Genomic DNA, 5,914 nt, shown 5'->3' with positions numbered 1-5,914 from the left:
TATCCGGCTCTCCATGTAATCGGATTCATTATGATCTAGGATCAGGTTCCCCCTCTCCATGTAATCTGATTCATTATGATCTAGGATCAGGTCCCCCCTCTCCATGTAATCTGATTCATTATGATCTAGGATCAGGTCCCCCCTCTCCATGTAATCTGATTCATTATGATATAGGATCAGGTCCCCCCTCTCCATGTAATCTGATTCATTATGATATAGGATCAGGTCCCCCCTCTCCATGTAATCTGATTCATTATAATCTAGGATCAGGTCCTCCTCTCCATGTAATCTGATGCATTATGATCTATAAGGCTAAACTGATCCTAGATCAGCTCTCCTACTCTTTATGAATACTGTCACAGGTGACACTGCATCTGGCATCAATGTCCTCCATGAAGATGAGACTGATGTTCTGGCCTCTCATCCCCTCCTTCATCTCTCAGCAGGTTCACTGCATCTGGCATCAATGTCCTCCATGAAGATGAGGTTGATGTTCTGGCCTCTCATCCCCTCCTTCATGTCTCAGCAGGTTCACTGCATTTGACAAACTACAGAAGAAGTACATCATTATCTGCACTAAACAACTAAATACAATTTACTAAATTAACTAAATTAATCAACACTGAAATAAAATACTGAATAAGAAACTGAAAAAAAACTCCTTATTACTGCATCCCACCTTTCACCCTTTTTCATGTTCAGGAAGTGAAGCGGGTGGTCATGCTGGCAGGAAACCCCAACACACCTGTCTCCTACAATTTCCTTGTTTTGGGTTTGGACCTGATGGCATTGCCTGCTTGAAATCCATGGCAACCCTAAAATATCTATAATAATATGAAGTACAATGCAAGTATTATGTACTGAAATGCTTCCTTGCAAGTTAACCTCTTGACAATGTCAAAATGAATAAAAAAAATATACAGCTGTCTTTAATAAGATAAAACTGAACTAACTGCTATCTTGAAATGTTGAAAAAGTGTTTTAAAATAGGCATCCTATCATTTGAAATTTAGTGGAAAGGCTAAGTGATTCTCCCCCTGACAAGAAGTTGACAGCCTTCAAACATAGTGCAAAAAAAGTAGGCGTGAACATAGAATATTTTTGGGTCCAAAAAAAAATGTCAAAATGAATAAAAAATATATACAGCTGTCTTTAATAAGATCAAACTGAACTAATTGCTATCTTGAAATGTTGAAAAAGTGTTTTTAAATAGGCATCCAATCATTTGAAAATTAGTTGAAAGGCTAAGTGATTCTCTTCCTCAGGTTACTAGAATATGCATATTATTAGTAGATTTGAATAGAAAACACCCTAAAGTTTCTAAAACTCTTTGAATGGTGTCTGTGAGTATAACAGAACTCATATGGCAGGCAAAAAAAACCTGAGAAAAAATTGAGTCAGGAAGTGGGAGAAATTCGAAATGTAGTTTTCTTTTCAATCCCTTGAAAAAACTACAATGACATGGTAGGTGCAACGTAAATCCTGACTCTTCCATTGGCTGTCAACAATCTTTAGGCACTGCTTTCATCCGTCATCTGTAACCGGGCAGAAAATTCTGTCTCATTCAATCCCTGGCCAATCAGAGAACAGGTGTCTTATGACTCGCATCCACGTGACTTAGCTGTTGTTTTTATTTACATTTACATTTAAGTCATTTAGCAGACGCTCTTATCCAGAGCGACTTACAAATTGGTGCATTCACCTTATGATATCCAGTGGAACAACCACTTTACAATAGTGCATCTAAATCTTTTAAGGGGGGGAGGGGGGTTAGAAGGATTACTTTATCCTATCCCAGGTATTCCTTAAAGAGGTGGGGTTTCAGGTGTCTCCGGAAGGTGGTGATTGACTCCGCTGTCCTGGCGTCGTGAGGGAGCTTGTTCCACCATTGGGGTGCCAGAGCAGCGAACAGTTTTGACTGGGCTGAGCGGGAACTGTGCTTCCTCAGAGGTAGGGGGACCAGCAGGCCAGAGGTGGATGAACGCAGTGCCCTTGTTTGGGTGTAGGGCCTGATCAGAGCCTGAAGGTACGGAGGTGCCGTTCCCCTCACAGCTCCGTAGGCAAGCACCATGGTCTTGTAGCGGATGCGAGCTTCAACTGGAAGCCAGTGGAGTGTGCGGAGGAGCGGGGTGACGTGAGAGAACTTGGGAAGGTTGAACACCAGACGGGCTGCGTCTATTTGTTCTTGTATGACTGAATACCTACAGCCCCGTTGTTAAATTATCCCAATTTTACGTTAAAAAATACCCTAAAGGATTGATTGTAAACATCGTTTGCCGTGTTTCTACAAATGGTAATGGAATTTTTTGGCCATTTCGTCTACGGATTTGCGTCCACGCCACATTGGCATGGTAACATGTAGTTCTGGACGGGTCAACAAAACGGACGTATTTTGGACATAAATGATGGACTTTTGCAGAACAAATGAAAATTTTTCTTGTGGAAGTGGGAGCCCATCCCGAGTGCATTCCGCCGAAGATCAGCAAAAGGTAAGTAAATATTTCCAACATATTGTTAGAGATTTGTCGACGCCGTGGTTGTAGGCTAACTGTATAGCTTAGCATTGAAGGCTAACTGTATAGCTTAGCATTGAAGGCTAACTGTATAGCTTAGCATTGAAGGCTAACTGTATAGCTTAGCATTGAAGGCTAAGTTCTGTACTCAGAATATTGAACAATGTTGCTTTTTCCGTAACGTTATTTTTGAAATCTGACAAAGTGGTTGCATAAAGGAGTAGATTATTTGTAATTCTTTAAATAATTGTTAGATTTTTTTTTTCAACGTTTTATGAGTTCTTCCGTAAATTAAATGTGCCTTTTCACCGGCTGTTAAGGGGAGAAAACATTTTCTGAACGTCACGCACCAATGTAAAAATCGGTATTTTTGGATATAAATATAAACTTGATCGAACAAAAAATGCATGTATTGTCTAACATGATGTCCTAGGAGGGTCATCTGATTCAGATTGTCAAAGGTTTGTGCTTAATTTTAGCTGTATATCTGGTTTTGTGATGGCTATCGGCTTTGAAAATGGCTGAGATGCTAAAATAATGTAATGTTTTTCTTTCACCGTAAAGCCTTTTTGAAATAAGACAATGTGATTGGATTAACGAGTAGAGTATCTTTAAAATGCCATATAATACTTGAATTTTAATTTTGAGATTATTTGGATGTATATGATACTTTATCAGTGTTTACAGTCATACCAACATGATGTATATGATACTTTATCAGTGTTTACAGTCACACCAACATGATGTATATGATACTTTATCAGTGTTTACAGTCACACCAACATGATGTATATGATACTTTATCAGTGTTTACAGTCATACCAACATGATGTTTATGATACTGTCACGTCCTGACCAGTAGAGGGTGTAGTTGGGTCAGGATGTGGCAGAAGGAAGTGTGTGTTTTTTATTGTTTCATTGATTTTGGCCGTGTGACTTCCAATCAGGCACAGCTGTAGAGGGTTGTGGTTGATTGGGAGTCACACATAAGTTGCCTACGTTTCCTTTGTGTTTCGTGGGTAATTGTTCTTGTCATTGTGGTTGCACCTGACAGGACTGTGTTGGCTGTCAGTTTTGTTGTTTTTGTGAATTGCATAGTGTTCGTTGAATTAAATATGACGAACCCTAACTCCGCCGCATTTTGGTACACTTCTTCCTCAGACAGCCGTTACAGAATTACCCACCAAACCCAGACCAAGCGGCGGAAGAGGAAGGAGCAGCAGGAGTACAGCGTTATGGACCAATGGACTTGGGAACAGATCCTGGACGGAGAGGGACCATGGACTCAGCCTGGGGATGATCGCCTCACGCAGTGGGAGATTGAAGCGGCGAGAGCGGAGAGGCGCTATTACGAGGAGAGAGAGCGCAACGAGTGCGAGAGGCAGCCCCAATAATTTTTTTGGGGGGGGCACACGGGACAGTCGGTGGAGCTGAGGTCGGTACCAGAGCCAGTCGGGATGACATTGGAGGTGAGCGAGGGATATGAGGCAGAGACTGTGACGGGGTTAATGGGGAAATTAAGAGAGAGCGAGATGAGAGAGCTGCTAGTGTGGTGCATAAAGTACGGCATTCGCCCTAATGAGCGTGTCGTGGGAATGTCACCTGAGGCAGCTCTCCATACTCGTCCTGAGGTGTGTGCTGGTTGTCTGGTAAATACTGTGCCTGCGCCCAGAAACAGGCCTCCTGCATGTCTTCCCAGCCCTGCACGTCCTGTGCCTAAGCCCAGAACCAGGCCTCCTGCATGTCTTCCCAGCCCTGCACGTCCTGTGCCTAAGCCCAGAACCAGGCCTCCTGCATGTCTTCCCACCCTGGTCAAGCCCGTGCCTCCTCCACGGACCAGTCCTCCAGTGGGTCTCCCTATCTTGGTCAAGCCCGTGCCTCCTCCACGGACCAGTCCTCCAGTGGGTCTCCCTATCCTGGTCAAGCCCGTGTCTCCTCCACGGACCAGTCCTCCAGTGGGTCTCCCTATCCTGGTCAAGCCCGTGCCTCCTCCACGGACCAGTCCTCCAGTGGGTCTCCCTATCCTGGTCAAGCCCGTGTCTCCTCCACGGACCAGTCCTCCAGTGGGTCTCCCTATCCTGGTCAAGCCCGTGTCTCCTCCACGGACCAGTCCTCCATTGGGTCTCTCCACCCTGGTCCCTCCTGTGCCACCTCCTCAAACCAGGCCTCCAGCGGGTCTTCCCAGACTGGTGAGTCCAGGGCCTGCGCCCAGAGCCAGGCCTCCGTTATGTCTCCCCAGCCTGGTGAATCCTGAGCCGGAGCTGCCAGAGTGGCCAGACTGCCCGGAGCTGCCAGAGTGGCCAGACTGCCCGGAGCTGCCAGAGTGGCCAGACTGCCCGGAGCTGCCAGAGTGGCCAGACTGCCCGGAGCTGCCAGAGTGGCCAGACTGCCCGGAGCTGCCAGAGTGGCCAGACTGCCCAGAGCTGCCAGAGTGGCCAGACTGCCCGGAGCTGCCAGAGTGGCCAGACTGCCCGGAGCTGCCAGAGTGGCCAGTCAACAGTCACCAGAGCTGCCCGCCAGTCAACAGTCACCAGAGCTGCCCGCCAGTCAACAGTCACCAGAGATGCCCGCCAGTCAACAGTCACCAGAGCTGCCCGCCAGTCAACAGTCACCAGAGCTGCCCGCCATTCAACAGTCGCCAGAGCTGCCCGCCAGTCAACAGTCGCCAGAGCTGCCCGCCAGTCGTAAGTCGCCAGAGCTGCCCGCCAGTCGTAAGTCGCCAGAGCTGCCCACCAGTCGTACGTCGCCAGAGCTGCCCGCCAGTCGTAAGTCGCCAGAGCTGCCCGCCAGTCGTAAGTCGCCAGAGCTGCCCGCCAGCCGTAAGTCGCCAGAGCTGCCCGCCAGCCGTAAGTCGCCAGAGCTGCCCGCCAGCCGTAAGTCGCCAGAGCTGCCCGCCAGTCGTAAGTCGCCAGAGGTGCCCGCCAGTCGTAAGTCGCCAGAGCTGCCCGCCAGTCAGGAGTCGCCAGAGCCGCCCGCCAGTCAGGAGCCGCCAGAGCCGCCCGCCAGTCAGGAGCCGCCAGTGCCGCCCGCCAGTCAGAAGCCGCCAGAGCCGCCCGACTGCCCGGAACTGCCAGAGCCGACCGACTGCCCGGAACTGCCAGAGCGGCGCGACTGCCCGGAGCTGCCAGAGCGGCGCGACTGCCCGGAGCTGCCAGAGCGACGCGACTGCCCGGAGCTGCCAGAGCGGCCCGACTGCCCGACTGCCCGGAACTGCCAGAGCGGCCCGACTGCCCGGAGCTGCCAGAGCGGCCCGACTGCCCGGAGCTGCCAGAGCGGCCCGACTGCCCGGAGCTGCCAGAGCGGCCCGACTGCCCGGGTCTGCCAGAGTGGCCCGACTGCCCGGGTCTGCCAGAGTGGCCCTCCTGCCCTCCGGCCCAGCCCGAGTGGCCCTCCTGCCCTCC

Source organism: Salmo salar, unplaced genomic scaffold, assembly GCF_965601325.2.
Source record: "Salmo salar unplaced genomic scaffold, fSalSal1 ptg000691l, whole genome shotgun sequence".
Classification (NCBI taxonomy): Eukaryota; Metazoa; Chordata; class Actinopteri; order Salmoniformes; family Salmonidae; genus Salmo; species Salmo salar.
Note: the sequence above shows the minus strand (reverse complement) of the source record.